The 18,834-nt window shown below is 41.4% G+C and overlaps 1 protein-coding gene across 2 annotated transcripts in view; it reads left to right on the forward strand.

Moving 5' to 3' along the window:
- SHC3 (SHC adaptor protein 3) overlaps positions 1–18,834 on the forward strand; it is a 255,280-nt gene that overhangs the window by 100,154 nt on the left and 136,292 nt on the right. The gene's annotated exons all lie outside the window — the stretch shown is intronic.

Below are 18,834 nucleotides of genomic sequence, written 5' to 3' on the forward strand. Positions count from 1 at the left end.
TCCTATCCATCCCCAGGAGCACCCCCAGCAGCTGCCTGAGATGTGGAGCTTGCTGAATGGCCTTCCAAGAGCCTGAGCTCCACTTCAGTCCCCCCCAGTGCAGCTTGATGTCCCAGGGTATTTGTTATGATTCATCTCAGGGTTGTTGCACTAAGTCCCTCCCAATGCCAGGGCCAGGGTTGGAGGAAATCCTGCTGAGGGGTGGTGGTCTTCTACCTTGGAAATCCGGGAAAGAGGACTTAGCTGCCTTTGAGGAAAGGGCCTCTGGCTTTTGCTGTGTTAACTGACAACAATTTTCACTATCATGTGTTTGTCTTCATGGAATTCTCCTTGATAGGAAAATTAGTTTTAATTCTGGTTTCACTGCTGACTTCTTGAGGTCTTGTGTAAGGCAGCTGAGCATGTCTAGAACCACCTCTCTCTTGCTGCCCCCAAGACTCTCTCTTTATCTTTCACCTTTGGCATCCCAATCATGATGCATCCTGGTGTGGTCCCCTCTGGGTCCAGCTTGCCCGAGACCCTCCATGCTTCCCAGAACTGTATGTCCATCTCCTTCACAAAGTTTGGGAAGTTTTCCTCATTTTTTTCAATTCTTGCTTCCTCATTCTGCACTAGTTGACTGTTTTTTTCTTCCTTATGTTCCAAATCATTGATTTGAACCGCGATTTCCTTCCCTTCACCATTGGTTTTGTGTGGATTTTCCTTCACTTCACTTAGCATAGGCTTCACTTCTTCTCTTATGCATTTGCCGTACTCAAGCCTGTGAGCATCTTAACCATCAGTGTTTTGAATTCTGCATCTGTTAGGTTATCTATCTCCTCATCTGTTAGGTTGGCTATCTCCTTGTAGTTTAGTTCTCCCACTGGAACCTTGATCTGTTTCCCCCTTTGGGCCATACTTCTCTGTCTCTTCATTCTGACAGGCTCCTGTGTTCGTTTACCTCTGCCCATGTCCTTATTTTGGAAAGTCAATGTGTGTTTTTGGGAGATGGATTCAGTGGTATCTTCTATGGTTTGTGTCCTCAAGAAAGCCTTGTGCAAAGCTGATTTAAACAGAGCAAAGTCCTTCCTCATTTGCCCGCTGGCCACTCCATCCACTTTGCACTGTAGTCATGGCCGGCTGTGACCTTAGATTTCCTGGGCCGTTGGCTGACTGAGCTGAGTTTCACATCATGTTCCTTTAAATCTTGTCTTGGAAGGCAAGAGGTATTTGATGCAGTGGTGATCAAGAACATTTTGATTTCAGATTTAGGAAGAAAATATTGACCAAAATAAGGAGTTTGTAATGAGAAAATTTTCTGGAACTTACCAAACCTCCCAATCTTACACTGGTGCCAAATTCCTGAGTGGATGCTGTCAACCGATGGTTGTTGGCACCGTTTCCATGTAAACAGGAACACCCAATTTGGGGTATGGTGAAGAACAAAACTTTATTCAGTGCAAACAGCTCAATTGTGATATATCATGGCTGTGAGGCAGTCCTGGGGCCAGGCTCCTGACTAGCTAGACAGCTCTGATCTGCTCTTGTCTGCTCTGTTCTGTGCCAATCTGCTCTGGTTTGCACTGGTCTCCTCTGTTCTGCTCCCATGAGATATCTTCAGTGTTTCAGCTCAGCTCGGGGAACACAGTATTCAGTCTTCAGTGGAAAGGGAAAGTGCACTCTCAGAGCTGGAGTGGAGCTGTCTTATGGACAGAAGTTTCATCTTTGGCCCCTGATTGGTCTGTCCTCATGCAAGTGAGGAGTCCAAATCCTTGCAGTTTGATTGGTCCAAAAAGCACTGTCCTGATTGGTCAGAATAGAGCTACTCTGGTTGGTTGGAGCTGCGCAGCTCTGATTGGAAGGGAAAAGTCTCAGTCTTATTGGTTGAAATAAGATGCCAGGAACTTCTTTATAAGGGCTATCTCAGCTGTCAGGAACATCGTGCAGGGCAGAGGCAGGCAGTTCAGTGCAGGCTTCTCCCTGAAGTGCCATTTGCATGAGAGGCCCCTGTGTAGAAATGGCTGCTAGACCTGTTTTTGTTTTTGTTTTCATTTGAGCCCAGTTAGCCACTAGGAGCTCTTTTTCAGCAGGTGTCTTCTTTCTCAAGGTTCACAATGCTGAGTGTTCGGTACCCAAACATAGTCACTTAAAAGGCAAATAATGGCCTAAATTTTAGGTTTATATTTTTCAGCTTGGATTTGTGAAGAGCAAGCCTAAAGACTAGGGCACAATTTAAGTTGCCTATAAGGAATTTAAACTGACTTCTTCAAGGAAACAAAAAAAATGACCATTTTAATTTGCCCAATGGCACTATATGTGGTGTGATTCAGAATCTCTTCTGTGTCCACATCGGTGACATGGATGGTGGTTTACCTTTTTTTGATCTTGTCTATTTATAAGTCTAGATATGAGTGATTTGGGTGGAAAGAGGGTGGAGCCTGTGAAGAGACCCTCTCCCTCTACCTATCTACCCCTGAGTCCTGCCTATTTTTTCTGGTCAGATAATTCAAAATGGACTATGTTGGAAGCAAAAGCCAGCAAGGAGAAATGAAACCTATACATTCCCCTCCATCCCAGTTCACAAGAGTGTTTCCTTTCTGTTGGTTGATGGGTGAGCTAACAGCATAATTCTCTTTCTCTTTATTATGGACAAGCTCTGTTTACCTTCAATCTGGCCCTTTTCTCCTCAGATAAAGCAAACCTAGGGTCTGGAGCCTGAGAATAGCAGAGATGGAGGAACTTAACTTTTCTTTTCCCTAAGGATTTTAAAATAAAATATGTCAGGAAGGTTCTGCAATATACAGTTAATCATGGAAAGATCATACTCTTTTTTTTCTTTATCTTTTCCTAAAAATTAATGGAAACCTGTTAGACCTTGTGTTTTGTATTCTTTTAAGATAGTCAGTTTGGTGTGGCCACAAGAGGAAACACAAGAGAGGCCAGTTCATGGTAGGGGAGGGGAGGGGAGAGGAGCATGAGCAGTTTAGGACTGTCTAGGTTGAATGATTCCATTAGGCTCTGAGCTATAAGGGTGGTCCCTAGTTACCTGGGCCCTTTGAATCTCTAAGAATGGGATAATCCCAGAGGGGTGGTCTCTCCCCACCTAGAAATGTTTTCTAAAATCTCAAAACATCACAATGATACAGAAAATAATTACAGTGGACATCTCTGTGTAGCGCAGGACTGTTAAACAGGGCTGCATTGAGATCCTGTTGTCTGAACCTATTTTTAGCTGCAGCCTTTGAGTCTTGCATCTGTCCACACTCAGGATCCTAAAGGGAAAGATTTCACTGGGAAACGCATGCTATGTCTCAAGTGCATTAGCCAGTAAAGGAAAGAAGCAGGTGTGGCCGAAGCATCCAAGTGGCCTGGCTAATGGGGCATCCACAGTGGTTTAGCTGCCATTTTACACAGGAAATGAACTGATGGAAGGCCAGGTGTTTGGTCCAGGTGTATGTGATTCCATCAAGACTAGAGCAAAAGAGAGACTTTGTCATGTAGACCTGCCCTGAGTTTCTTCTCCCTGGGGAACATTGAAATTGCCCTTCCCACCTCCAGTCGATGCATGTGGCCAGTCACTGTAGATCAGTTTGCATTTCCTAAAGTTCATACATAAGTAGAATCATGCACCACATACTCTTTTTTGTCTGACTCCTCTCAGGCAGCATAATTAAGATTTGCTCATGTTGTGTGCATCCATAGCCTGCTGTTTTTCAGTGCTGAGCACCAGTTACCATCGTTTGTTTACCCACTCAAGGCAGATTTTAGGTCCCCATAGCATCCATGTTGCACATCCCTCAAGCTCCTGGTCGATTAGCATTGGCATTAAGGATTTCAAAGGCTTTATGTGGTTCTATGACTGTAAGGACTCCTAAGAATCTAAGTCCTGTTGTGGGTGGCCTTGGTGCGAAATATGTGAATGGGCTATAGTTCAGACAAAGCGCCATCTCTTGGACCTCCCTCTGGGCCTGGCTTTAGAGCTGTGGGTTAACGGTATCAGTCTCCCATGACCTGGACTCAGCAGGCTTAGGCACTTGCTGGCTGTGTGATCTTACGCACGTTGCTTAACTCTTCTGTGCCTCCGTGTCCTCAACTATAAAACCAGCATAAGTGATCCAAACTTCCAGGGTGTGTGAGGATTAAACAGCGCCATCACTTGAGAGCACATAGAACAGGCCCCGGCACGCTATCAGGCCCATGAGGTCTCCTTTTGTTTTGGGGGTCAGGTTTGCTTGCTTCTCCTGTATTCCAGCTTTGCTATAAGGGAGCAGATTACAGAAAAATTGGGTTCTTTAAATGCTTGTGGTGTTTGATCTCAGAAGATGCATCTCTCCAAAAAGATAAGTGACTCTTAGAATCTGTCAGTGAGGAGAGATGCACAGGGTCTCCCAGAGTCTGTGGACTCCATGCTGCTGTGGTGGCCCATTTAGCCCCTCAGTTGCCCTCTTGAAGACAGTGGCGCCATGCAGCTGGGCAGGCCCATCTTCCTCACTTGAGGACTTGGCTCATTTAAAGAGGCAATTACAACATGTGCATTTCTCTCTTTTGCTGGATTACCAGCATTGTGAAGCAGTCAAGTTGGGAGCAGAAGGTTTTTTTTTGTTTTCGGTTTTTTTTTTTTTTTTTTTGCTATTTTATTTTAATTTTTTAAATTTATTTTTATTGTTTTTCTATTAGAGTTGTCCTACTTTTTCCCCCATTGCTCCCCCCAAAGCCCACCCCTTCTCCCACAGTCATTCCCCACCCTGTTGTCCATGTCCGTGTGTTATTTATATTAGTTTCTTTACTAGACCCTTCCCCTACTTACCCCCCTTCTCTCTATAACTGTTACTCTGTTCCTTGTTTACATGTCTTTGTTCAATTTTGTTCATTTGTTTGTGTTGTTCATTAGTCTTCTGTGATATCTTATGGCATTTGTCATTCACTGCCTGGCTTATTTCTCTAAGCATTATACTCTCTAGTTCCATCCATGTTGTCACAAATGGTAGTAGTCCCTTCCTTCTTTCTGCTGCATAGTATTCCATTGTGTAAATGTACCACAGTTTTTTAATTCATTAATTTATAGATGGGCCCTTAGGCTGTTTCCAGCACTTGGCTATTGTAAACAGGGCTGCTATGACCATAGGGGTGCATAGGTTCTTTTGAATTGGTGTTTCAGGATTCTATGGGTATAATCTTTGCAATAGAATTGTTGGAGCAAAAGGCAGTTCCATTTTTAGTTCTTTGAGGTAATTCCATACTGTTTTCCATAGTGGCTGCACCAGTCTGCATTCCCACCAACAGCACAGTAGAGTTCCCATTTCTCCGCATCCTCACCAGCACTTGTTGTTTGTTGTTTGTTGATGATGGTCATTCTGACTGGTGTGAGGTGGCATCTCATTGTGGTTTTTATTTCCATCTCTCTGATGGCTAGTTATATTGAGCATTCTTTTATATGTCTATGGACCCTCTGTATATCCTCCTTGGTGAAGTGTTTGTTCACGTCCTTTGCCCATTTCTTATTTGAGCTGTCAGTCTTCTTGGTGTTGAGATGTATAAGTTCTTTATATGCTTTGGAGATCAATTCCTTGTCTGAGGTACCAATGATGAGTATGTTTTCCCATATGGTTGGTTCCCTTTTCATCTTGCTGATGTTTCCTTTTGCTGAGCAGAAACTCCTTAGTTTGATATAGACCCATTTGTTTATTCTTTCCTTTATTTCCCTTGCCTTAGGAGATGTATTGATGGAAATATTGCTATATGGGATATCTGAAAATTTCCTGCCTATGTTTTCACCTATGACTTTTATGGTGTCACGGCTTATCTTTAAGTCTTTTATCAACCTTGAGTTTATTCTGGTGAGTGGTGTAAGTTGGAGGTCATTTCATTTTTTTTGCAAGTCCCTGTCCAGTTGTCCCAGCAGCATTTGTTGAAGAGGCTCTTCTCACTCCATTTTATGTTCCTTCCACCTTTGTCAAATATTAGTTGACCATAAAGACCTGGGTTTATTTCTGGACTCTATTCTGTTGCATTTATCTATATGTCAGTTCTTATGCCAGTACCAGGCTGTTTTTATTACAGTGGCTTTGGAGTATTGTTTGATGTCAGGTATTGTGATTCCTCCTACTGTGTTCTTCTGTCTCAAGATTGCTGTGGCTATTTGGGGTCTTTTTTGGTTCCATATAAATTTTTGAAGTATTTGTTCTACGTCTGAGAAATATGTCACTGGTATTTTAATAGGGATTGTGTTGAATCTATAAATTGCTTAGGGTAGTATGGACATTTTAATGATGTTAATTCTTCTCATGCATGAACATGGTATATGCTTCCATTTATTTGTATCTTCGTTAATTTCTTTATTCAGTGTTATGTAGTTTTCAGTGTACAGGTCTTTTATCTCTTTGGTTAAGTTTATTTCAGGTACTTTATTTTTCTTGTTGCTATAGTAAATGGGATTTTTTTCTAGTTTCTATCTCTGATTTTTTAATTGTTGGTGTACATAAATACCTTCTATTTCTGAATATTGGCTTTGTACCCTGCTATTTTGCCAAATTTACTTATTGTATTGAGTAGTGTTTAGTGGAGTCCATAGTGTTTTCTATGTACACTATCATGTCATCTACAAATTATGACCGTTTTACTTCCTGTTTTCCAATTTGGATGCCTTTTATTTCTTTTTCTTGTCTGATTGCTGTGGCTAGAACTTCCAATACTATGTTGAATTGGAATGGAGAAAGTGGACAGCCTTGTCTTGTTCCTGATCTCAGGGGGAATGCTTCCAGTTTTTGTCCATTGAGTATGATGTTGGCTTCAGGCTTCTCATATATGACCTTTATTATGTTAAGGTATGCTCCCTCTATTTTAATTTTGCTGAGTGTTTTCATCATAAATGGGTGTGGTACTTTATCAAATGCTTTTTCTGCATCTATCGATATGATCATTTTAGTTTTCATTTTGTTTATGTGATGTATAACGTTTACTGATTTGAGAATATTAAACCATGCTTGCATCTCTGGGATGAATCTCACTTGATCGTGGTGTATAATCATCTTAGTGTGTTGCTGGATCTGGTTTGCCAATATTTTGTTAAGGATTTTAGGGTCTATATTTATCACTGATATTGACCAGTAGTTTTCTTTCTTTGTTGTGTCTTTACCTAGTTTTGGGAGTAGGGTAATACTGGTTTCATAGAAAGAGTTTGGGAGTCTTCCCTCTTTTTGGATTTTTTTGGAATAGTTTGAGAAGGGTAGGCATTAGTTCTTCCCTAAATGTTTTGTAAAATTAGCCTATGAAGCCATTCGGCCCAGGGCTTTTTTGTGCTGGGAGGTTTTTTTATTATTATTATTACTGGTTCAATTTCACTCTTTGGTATTGATCTGTTCAGGCTTTCTGCCTCTTCTTAATTCAGTTTTGAATGATTATATGTTTCCAGAAATTTGTCCATTTTATCTAGGTTGTCAAGTTTCTCACCAAACAATTGTTTGTAGTCATTTCTTACAATTCTTTGTATTTCTGTGGTATCCATTGTGATTTCTCTTCTTTTGTTTCTGATTTTGTTTATTAGGCTCCTCTCTTTTTTTTTTCTTGGTGAGTCCGGTTAAAGGCTTTTTGATTTTGTTTATCTTTTCAAAGAACCAGCTCCTATTTTTGTTGATTTTTTTTGAATAGTTTGTTTAGTCTTTATGTCATTTAATTCTGCTCTGATCTTTATTATGTCCTTCCTTATACTCTCTCTGGACTTTGTTTGTTGTTGTTTTTCTAGTTCTTGTAGCTGTAGGGTTAGATTTTTTATTAGAGATTCTTCTGTCTTTTTTAGGTATGCCTGTATTGCTATAAACTTTACTCTCAGGACTGCTTTTGCTGTGTCCCATAGGTTTGGGGCTGTTCTGTGTTCATTATCATTAGTTTCCAGAAACTTCTTGATTTCTTTCTTGATGTCATTGTTAACCAATTCATTACTTAATATCATGTTATTCATTCTTCATGAGTTTGAACATTTTTGAGTTTTTTCCTTGAGGTTGATTTCCAGTTTTAAGTCATTGTGATCTGAGAAGATGCTTGATATAATTTCAAATTTCTTGAATTTTTGAGGCTTGTTTTGTGTCCTACCATGTGGTCTATCTTTGAAAATATTTGATATGCACTTAAAAAGAATGATTATTTTGCTTCTTCGGGGTGAAAGTTCCATATATATCAACTAAGTCCGTTTGATCTAGAGTGCTGTTGATGCTTCAATATCCTTGGTGTTTCTTTGCTTTGAAGATTTGTTCATTGTTAACAATGATGTGTTAAAGTCCCCTACTATGAGTGTGTTGCTGTTGATATCCTTCTTGTAGTCTTCCAAGATTTTCCTTATATGTTTGAGTGTTTGAGTACTCCTATGTTGGGCGCATATATGTTTACCAGGGTTATATCTTCTTGATGGATTGTTCCCTTAAGTATTATGAAATGTCCTTCTTTGTCTCTTTTTATGGCTTTTGCTGTGAAATCTGTTTTGTCTGATATAAGTATTGCTATCCCAGCTTGTTTTTCATGTCCATTTTCTTGGATCACTTTTTTACATCCCTTCACTTTCAATCTGTGTAAATCTTTTGTTTTGATGTGTGTCTCTTGTAGATAACATATATGTGGGTCATGTTTTAATATCCAATATGCTACCCTATGTCTTCTGATTGGAGCATTTAATCTATTTACATTTAAAGTTATTATTGACAGGTATTTATTCATTTCCTTTTGTACCTGTGTTCTTCTCCCTCTCTCTTTTTCTTATTTTTCTTAGTGTTCCCTTTATCATCTCTTGCAATGCCAGTTTGGTGGAGATGTATTCTTTTAGCCTTCCTTTGTCTGGGAAACTCCTTATTTCACTCCTTATTTTGAAAGAGAGCCTTACTGGGTATTGTATTCTTGGTTGTAGGCCTTTGTTTTTCATTGCTTGAAACAGTTTCTGCCATTCCCTTCTGTCTTCTACTGTTTCTGTTGAGAAATCAGTTGATAGTCTTATTGGAGCTCCCTTGTATGTTATTTTTTGTTTTTCTCTTGTTGCCTTTAGGATTCTCTCTCTGTCTTTGAATGTTGCCATTTTAATTATGATGTGCCTTGAAGCAGGCCTTTTTGGGTTTATCTTCATTGGGACCCTCTGTGCTTCCTGGACTTTCATGAATTTTTCTCTCATCAAGTTAGAAAAATTATCTGTCATTATTTTTCAATCAGGTTTTCTATCCCATGCACCTCTTCTTCTCCTTCTTTTATCCCTATTATACGGATATTGTTTTATTTCTGTCCTACAGTTCTCTTAAACCCTCTTCATCCTTTTTCAGTCTTTCTTGATTTTGTTGCATTGTCTTCGAATTTTTTTCTACGTTGTCCTCTAACTCACTGATCCAATCCTCTGCTTCATTTAGCCTGCTTTTGATTGCTTCCACTGTGTTCTTCACTTCAGAAACCATATTCTTCATTTCTTCCTGGTTCTTATTGATAGTTTCTATGTCCCTTTTTATGCTGGTGTAGTTCTCAGTAAGTTCCTGTAGTTTCCCTGGAGTTCTTTGTAGTTTCCCTGGAGTTCATTTTAGTTTTCTTTGAGTTTGTTGAGTTCATTGAGCTTTCTAATTACTATTTTTTTTCTGAATTCCATGTCTGATAGGTTGCTTGCCTCTATTCCATCTACCCCTCCTTCTGGGAATTCCTCCTTTCCTTTTGGTGGGGTGTTGTTTCTGTTTGGTGGGGTGTTATTCCGCCTCCCATTTTGGGTGGTTGATCTTGTTTGTTTCTGTTTCTTAGACTGATCTGCCTTTATTTTCTGCCTTTGTGGTGTGACCTTGTATACAATTGTTGAGCTGCTGCCTCCAGCTGATGCCAGTTGGAGGGGAGTAGTCTGCTTAAGTGATTTCTCCCGTAGCACTGAGGATGATTCTGTACTGAGAACTAGTCTGCTGCTCTCCTAGCTCTTTCTCCAGAGCGAGCACCCAAGACTTTTTACAAAGTGCCTGTAGTTCACTTCACCCTCCTTTGCCCTCAACCAGGGGTGCGTGCACTCTGTCGTACAGGCCAGGGGTGAGTTGATCAACAGCGGATCCAAGGCTCTTCTGTGCACCAGCACAGGGTGGGCAGTGGGCAAACTGGTTGTGCACCTTTTTCGTCGGACAGGGGCACATCTGCACACCGGTAGGCAGGTTGGTTGCATGCCTGTTCCGTCGGATGGGGACACATCTACGCACCAGCTGGCAGGTTGGTTGCACACCTGGGTGTGCAGACCGGGGCACTTATGTGTGCATGCTCACATAAATCCAGGGGGAATGGATGAGTGCATTTCTGCTCCTGTGTTCTTCAAGAATCTCGCCTCACCCCAACTTCTCCTTCCCTGTCCACAAAAAACAATCAAAAGAGAAAAAGAAAAAAGAAAAACACATTCACACGCACATACACACAAAATTACGCTGTTCCTTGCCTCCCAGAGCCAGATGCCACCCGGCCCACTCCTGGCCCTGCCAGTAGGCAAAGCCTTGCTTTTCCTCCCAACTCCTCTCAGGGGAAACCTAGGGTCACTAAAAGATCTTTGCACACTGCCAGCTGCAGCTCAGGGAGCCAAGCCAGCCCAGAAATCCCATCTCATCCCTTTCTCCTCTGCTATCCTTACCAGATGGGTCTCTCCCATATGGTCTTCTCTGATCCAGCAGCGCCAAGGCTCAACTCCTGCCCGTATCCAGATGTTAACTGAGATGTTCTGTCCAGTTAGCCCAAACCACAACAGGTCTCAGGAGCAAGCAAGCACAGCCTCCCCTCACTCCTCTGCCATCTTCCCAAGTTGCTCAGAAGTCTTTTTTCTAACCTAACCGAATATTAAAGGGGAAAAGAAAATTGAGTAAAAGTGAAAGAATAAAACAAATCCCTGATCTGTCAAAAATGTCTATGACGCCACCTGTGACCTTGAGCAAACTTTAAATATTAGTTGTTTAAACTCTAAAGAATATTAGCTTCATATGGCTTCAGCTTTACTCTTTGTTCTATACATTAGTAGTCCCAAGAGTTTGTCTTTCATTTTAAGAGATAACTTTCAGGGTGCATAGGAATCTCTTTTCTAGTTTCCTAATTTTTTTATGTGAACTTATACAATATTATTATTTTTGCATCTGCTTTATAATAATCAACCAGTATTTATTTCCACTGTCTTTGTCCTCGTGTCTGAGGGTATATTGTAAACACAGTCTGTCGATATAATAATGTCATGGGTGACTGCAATATGATGAACACTTAGGCAGCTGCTTGGGCCTCCTATTGATTTCTCATGTCATGCACAGATTTCAAAATTCATGGCTCTGTTTATGCTTGCAGCAAACCGTTGTTAGAAGATATAAGTGTTTTCAACCCATTCTGGTAAAATTAATTTTCAGAAATCAAGCTTAAAGTACTTGAAATATCTGAAATTAATGTTGAAATCTATTTTGCCTAATGGTTAGTTATACTTGGATGCTTTATACTGTGGATGCCAGGAGAATGCCATCTATTTGCTGTGGACAAAACTTGGAAGAAGCCATTTGGTCTAATGCATCTTTGGATGCTCTGGGCTCCTGCGTGCCCTCCACCCTGACTGGAAGCCTTCTGGCTCTGTCCCGCTGAGTGTCAGATATTGCCCACCTGTATCTCTTGGCTTTGGATGGAGATAATGGCCTGCTTTCATGTGTCCTTGGGAAGAGAGAAAGTCTGTCTCCATAATGAGAGTGAGCATCTATGATGCCACTCAGTGTCACTTGCCACATTTAGGCAGGCCTTTAGGTTTTCTTTACCAAGTGGTCTTTTTATTATCACTTTCATCACAGAAGTCTGGGCTCATCTTCCTGTCTGCTGTTTTTCAGTCTTTCTGTGTCCAACACGTGGCTGCTCAAACAATGTCCATTTACTTCTGTTTCTATCATATCAGCCCTACTTAAAAGGCCTCTGTGGTTTATCTCTCCTCAGCACGTCTCTAATCCCTGAATGCTTGATGGACCCAGGTCTGAATTCTTAACTCCTCCACTTGATTTTTATGGCTCTCTGCAAATCTGGCCCCAGTCTGCCATTTCCTGGCATACCTACTGCTCTGCAAGGCTGTTCATTACACTCCCACCACCATGTCACACTCCTTTCTGGTCCCAGTTCCAACTTGTATTTTCTCATGAGATCTTCTTCCATCACACTTAGGTCTCAGCTCCTTAGCTCCTTCTTCACTGACTTGGTGCACATGTCCTCTTTCTCTGAAGTACAGAATTGCACTCTAGTAATTAATAGTACACAGCATACTCTACGGCCTTTTCTAGACTATTCCATGTGCTGTTGGTCTCCTCTGCTGCTCTGCAGGTTTCTTGAGAGCACAGACTGTCTTGTCTTCTCTATGGTGGTCAGAGCTGTGATGGATTTGCAGTGGGAGGGCATAGGAGGATCAAGGACAACTCCTGGATGTGGGGCAGGGGAAACACATGACCTTGTTCCTGTATTCTGCCATGGAAAGATGGTAAGAATGTTTTTGGTGGGGTAAATCAAGGCTTGTTGAAAATGTCTAGTATGAGAGGACTTTAAGATAATGATGTGGAGATGTCAACTGGGTGTGGTAATTATCTATAAATTCCTGGTACTCTGCGGAATAAAGACAAGTAAGGCATTTGGAGGTCAGACACCTTAGGCTGGGAGTGGATGGAGGTCACCGCAGAGAAAAATGTAACTAAGGTTCAATGTGGGCATGGCTCCAGCAGTTCTGAAGCTTATGATTTGAGACTATCCATGTAGGCATTGGGAAGACAAGATGGTGGTAGAAATCTATTTCACTGCTATTTATGCAGCACCCCCTGCAAGGTGTAATAGGACAAGGTTAAGAATTATGGAGAGGATTTCTTTGATGACAGTCCTGTTTCCTATGATCCCTTCCCTCATCTTCAGACAAGAGTGAAGGTTTGGTTTTTTTAATACATAAACTTTTGTTTTTAAAGATTTTATTTATTTAATTTTAGAGAGAGGGGAAAGGAGAGATAAAGAGAGGGAGAGAAACATCAATGTGTGGTTGCCTCTAATGCACCCACAACTTGGGACCTGACCACAACCCAGGCATGTGCCCTGACTGGGGATTGAACCAGTGACGCTTTGGTTCACAGGCTGGTGCTCAATCCACTGATCTGCACCAGCCAGGGCCAGAGTGAGGATTTTCATGTGATCACATGGACTTTAGCATGTGTCACCCAGCGTCCAGGGGCAGGACACCCAGTGGACCAGTGGACTCACACCAGTGAAATCTGAAACAGAAGAGAGCATGTTTGGGGAGAAACTGCTTCCTGCTGATCAGCCAACAATGCTAGGGGCAACAGGCACCCTATGTGGGCAGTGAGCCAATTGGACCCACCCAAGAGGGCTATCTGCTAAAGATTGGGGCTTTGCCAGCATTAAGAGGCTGGATATACCCCACAGGTGTGGACACTGGGATGGGGAAGATATGTGGTGTAGGCACCCAAATCTTCCCAGAGGGGGGTCTTCAAAGAAGCAAGGAGAGTGCCTGGAAGAGAAGTTGCTGCAAATCAGCCCTGGCCAGAGAGCCCAGCCCCAGGGCCGGCGGTGTCACTGTGTGCACCCCAACTTCTCTCTAGGCATCCTCACAAACCCACCCCAGGCACGATGTCAGAAGATCCAGCAGGAGGTTGAGAGGCACCTTCCTTCTTTGACCACCTGGAAATTTCTGCCCCAGGCTACTCCAAAGGAGGGAGGAGGTTTTCCCAGTTATGCTGGGATGGGACATTATTATACTGAAAATAGGAAAATGAAGAAGGTTTTAAGTGATTGAGGATGCTTCCTTGTCTGCAAGTGAATGAACTAGATAAAGGATATGCCTGGGTTTCATTCGGGTCAGTGAGAGGACAGGAGTTGAGTGGGACAGAGTCCTGGGGCTTTCCACAGTTTAGAGGCGGAGTCACAAAGAAGGCATGAAACTGTCAAGAGCACCCAGGACGGCATAGGACAGCAGAGGAGCATGGCTTCAAGAAGCTAAGAAAAGGAAGTTTGTCAAGGGAGCAAGGACAGCAAATTACCCATTGATTTGGTGCCATGGAGGCTGTTGGTGATTTTGCAGGGGCACCTAGTGCAAACTAGAGCTAGCTTGGAGGGAACTGAGGAGGACGGGGAAGGTGAGAGGGCAGAGGGCACTATCAACTTCACTGTGTTGGTGGTCCATTTTATGGAGGTGCCATAATTTTTTGAACCAGTCCCTGTGATAGATATTTTTTCCCATTTGTCTATTGGGAACTTTGCTGCAGGCAGTGAGGATGCACAGAAGTCTTTAGGCTTGTCTGCCAGTGTATTTAGGGGGTGTGTGCAGGGAGTATAACTGCTGGACCAGAGGGGCTGTGCATTTTCATTTTGCTGGGATTTGATCAATTTGATCAATCTATTCCTAAGGAGACTGTGCCGAATTACCTCCTCACTGATGTGGAGTCTTGTCAACCTTTAATATTTGGCTGTAAAAATAGAAATTTTAGTGTAGGCTTTAATTTGTGTATTTATTTATTATGAGTGAAGCTGAGGATCCTTTCATATTTTTAAGAACCATTTGTATTTTCTGTGAATGCTTTGTTCATTATCATTCACCTATTTTCCATTGGGCTTTAGATATTTTCCTATCAACTTAAGGCAGTTATCTATATGAAATATTATTTTTTCTTATGTATAAAATTTTATTTTTATGCTATTGAATGTGCCAATATATTTTTTTTGTGGTTTCTGGATTTCATATCATCCTTTCACTCAAAGATTTTTTAAGAAGTCCTATTTTTTTAGTACTTTTACACTTTCATTATGTGAGAAATGCTCACAATAAAACACTGGGACACAGGACTTAAGCAGTAGATGAGGCATTGTTTATTCACAGGCCTGCAGAGCTGGACACACAGCCATATTAGGGACATGCGTGTGTGTGTCCGGAAGCAGACAAGCAAGCTGCTTTTATACTAATGCAAGTAGCCCCTCCTTCCCCTTCCCTCTTCTCCCCCGTTTCTCCACTTGCTGTATGATCTGGAGTTACACTCTAAGGCGATTAACTAAATTAACTGAGGGTAGTGATTAACTAAGGGTAATATGGTTATAGGGCTGTCTCCAGCTCTCCCTTTAAGTTTCCCTAACTTGTTTGCTGGGCTGTCTAGCTACATTTTCCCATTTCCCTGTGCTTGGTGATGAGTATCTTCCCCCTTTGATTTCAGAGACATTTGTGCTGAGCTGCAGAATGTCCCCTCCTGACTTGTAAGTGTGCTAATACTGTTGACTCTGACTGAGGAGACTTCCTGATTCAAGATTTAATTATATTTATCCTTTGCTGCTAATGATTCATTTTTACTGATTTGAGAGTCACCAGTTTCTTTGTCCCTTACAATTACAAATAAATTAAATTTGTCATCTATCTAGAATTTATTTGCATATAAGGTACAAGATAGGAACCCCACTTATTTTTCCTTGGGTAGCTGCCCAGTCACTCAAATGCCCCTTGCTGGGTAACTTTCCCCTTCCTGACATGCATTACCACATTTATTACTGTAGAGGAGGAAAAGCATTTTTGCTTTGCTCTCCTATGTTTCCTGGCTTAGAACCTGCAAATCAGACAAAATGCAGATTAACAAGAGAAAAACAAATGATTGATTGATGCATCCAGTGTGCACACAGGCATGGAAACTCAGTGATAAGTAACTAAAAAAAAGTGTTGAGAACTTAGGCTTATATACAATCTTAACCAAAGAGCAGTAAATCTGTGCAGAAGTAACCAGACACAAAAAAGGACTTTGCGTGTCTGGGCCAGCAGATTGTGGGAAGACAAGTGCATGTGAGGACTAATGGAAGATGTGGGCTGGTAGCAAGTCTTGTCGTGCAGACTGTTCTCCTGTGACTGGACTCGGGGCTGATCAGGGTCTGGAGCAGTGGTTCTCAGCCTTCCTAACGCCGCGACCCTTTAATACAGTTCCCCATGTTGTGACCCCCAACCATAACTAAAGCATAGTGATTAGTCACAAAAGCAATATGTAATTATATATGTGTTTTCCGACAGTCTTAGGCAACCCCTGTGAAAGGGTCGTTCAAGCCCAAAGGGGTCGCGGCCCACAGGTTGAGAACCGCTGGTCTAGAGCTTCCTGGTAGAGAGGGGAGAGACATGTCTTTACAAATTTCTGTGCTGCTTTTAGGCAAATAGGGGAGGACCCGAGCTTTCCTTGAGTCTGCTTCTTCTCAGTCACCTTTAACTTAAAATAATCCATATGCCAAAGAGGCCTATCTGGGAATGCTGTGTTCTGATCCTCTTCACTACCTGTATCTCTCCTTTTCGTTTGTTCATGAAGTTGATTACGATTTGCTGTTATATGTGTTTGTTGCCCTTCTCTGCTAAATCTAATCTTCTGAGTCAGGGAATCACCCAAATGTCCTTTTCTGTGGAGCCTGTAAAGAGTGTGTGTGTTTGTGTGCGTGTGTAGATCAGGTTGGCAACAATGAGATGAACATATAGGGAGAAAGATGATGCTGCATGATTCTAAAGGTTCCAGTTCAAAACTCCTACATTATAATGAAAAGTTATGAAAGGTGAATGGTACTGGCTCTAATGATGAGAATTTTAGCTGAATAGGGGAAGATGGTGAAATCATGCAAAAGAAGGGGTCAGCATTTGCAGTTACTTTCAGGTGCCAAATATTTCATTTTCCTATTAACTCAGCTCTGAGCTTATAGTTTGGCTTGCTGAAACGGGGTTGTACTGAACAGAATGTTAAGAAGCAATCCCTGTTATTAAAAACAGGGCAAAATTGTTACCTGAGACTCACACTGGCATTAAAAGGAATTACACAAAAACACATAATAATTGCTAAATAAACAAATTGAAAGAATACTGCTCACCAAAATGCAGGATACTAAAGAGTAAGGAGGGACTATCAAAATTGTTACATTTAAAATTAGACTTTGGAGTTAAAGTTACTAATTTCATTCATTTATTAATAGGCATGTCACATTTCTATTTCAAAGAAAAATAGACACCTTCATCCTCATTCAAATGAGAATTACACACACACACTATCATATGAGCATTAGGAACAAATTTATGCCAATGAGAAGGGAGAGCATTTTTCTGAAAAGCAGCTTGATTTGCAAACCTCTGGGAATTCTAAAGGCTGGCTCACAAGGGGATTCTGAGTCCATAAGCACTGAGAATGTTCTGAATTTCTTATGTTTGCTCATTTTAAGTACAAAGGATTGAGTCTCTTACTCTGCCTTGATATGCTTGCATGTCTCTTTGTGGGAGGATTTGTTTGGTAGAACATGTTTATTATTTACAGTGTCTACTCCACACTCCTATTCTTTAAAAAGAAAATTAATTTTTATTGTTTTTTTCTATCATAGGTGTCCCACTTTTCCTCCCCCCATTACTCCCCCCCACTCTGCCCACCCCACCTCCCACAGTTCATTGCCACCCCATTACCCCATTGTCCATGTTCATGGGTCATTTATACTAGTTCCTTGACTAAAACCTTTCCCTTCTTTCCCCCTTTTCTCCTCCCCCCTCTCCCCCTAGTCACTTTCAGTCTGCTCCTTGTTCACTTGCCTCTGGTTCTATTTTGCTCATTTGTTTGTGTTGTTCATTAGTGTCCCGTGTTAGGTGATATCATATGGCATTTGTCATTTGCTGCCTGACTTATTTCACTAAGCATAATTCTCTCTAGTTCCATCCATGTTGTCACAAATGGCAGGAGTTCCTTCTTTCTTTCTGCTACATAGTACTCCATTGTGTAAATGTACCACAATTTTTTGATCTACTCATCTACAGATGGCACTTGGATTGTTTCCAGCACTTAGCTATTGTAAACAGGGCTGCAATGAACATAGGGGTGCATAAGTTCTTTTGAATTGGCGTTTCAGGATTCTTCGGGTATAATCCTAGTAGTGGAGTCGCTGGTTCAAAAGGCAGTTCCATTTTTAGTTTTTTGAGGAAATTCCATACTCTTTTCCACAGTGGCTGCACCAGTCTGCATTCCCACCAACAGTGCAATAGGGTTCCCGTTTCTCCACATCCTCGCCAGCACTTGTTGTTTGTTGATTTGTCGATGATGGCCATTCTGACAGGTGTGAGGTGGTATCTCATTGTGGCTTTAATTTGCATCTCTCTGATGGCTAGTGATGTTGAGCATTTTTTCATGTGTCTATGGACCTTCTGTATGTCCTCTTCGGAGAGGTGTTGTTTAGGTCCTTTGCCCATTTTTTAATTGGGTTGTCTGTCTTCTTGGTGTTGAGTCTTATAAGTTCTTTATATATTTTGGAGATCAATCCCTTGTATGCGGTATCATTGGCAAATATGTTTTCCCATATGGTTGGTTCTTTTTCATCTTGCTGATGTTTCCTTAGGATGAGCAGAAACTCTTTGGTTTGATGTAGTCTCTTTTGTTTATCCTTTTCTTTATTACCTTTGCTCTAGGAGATATATTGGTGAAAATATTGCTACATGAGATATCTCAGATTTTCCTGACTACGTTTTCCTCTAGGACTTTTATGATGTCACGTGTTACATTTAAGTCTTTGATGCATCTTGAATTTATTCTGGTATATGGTATAAGTTGGTGGTCTGGTTTCATTTTTTTTGCATGTCCCTGCCCAGATCTCCCACCACCATTTGTTCAAGAGGCTCTTCTCACTCCATTTTATGTTCCTTCCCCCTTTGTAAAATATTAGTTGTCTATATAGACCTGGATTTATTTCTAGGCTCTCTATTCTGTTCCATTGATCTATATGTCTGTTCTTATGTCAGTACCAGACTGTTTTGATTACAGTAGCCTTTTAGTATAGTTTGATATAAGGTATCATGATCCCTCCTACTGTGTTCTTCCTCAAGATTGCTGTGGCTATTGA

Source organism: Furipterus horrens, unplaced genomic scaffold (assembly GCF_987537825.1).
Source record: "Furipterus horrens unplaced genomic scaffold, mFurHor1.1.pri manual_scaffold_4, whole genome shotgun sequence".
In the NCBI taxonomy this organism is placed as follows: Eukaryota; Metazoa; Chordata; class Mammalia; order Chiroptera; family Furipteridae; genus Furipterus; species Furipterus horrens.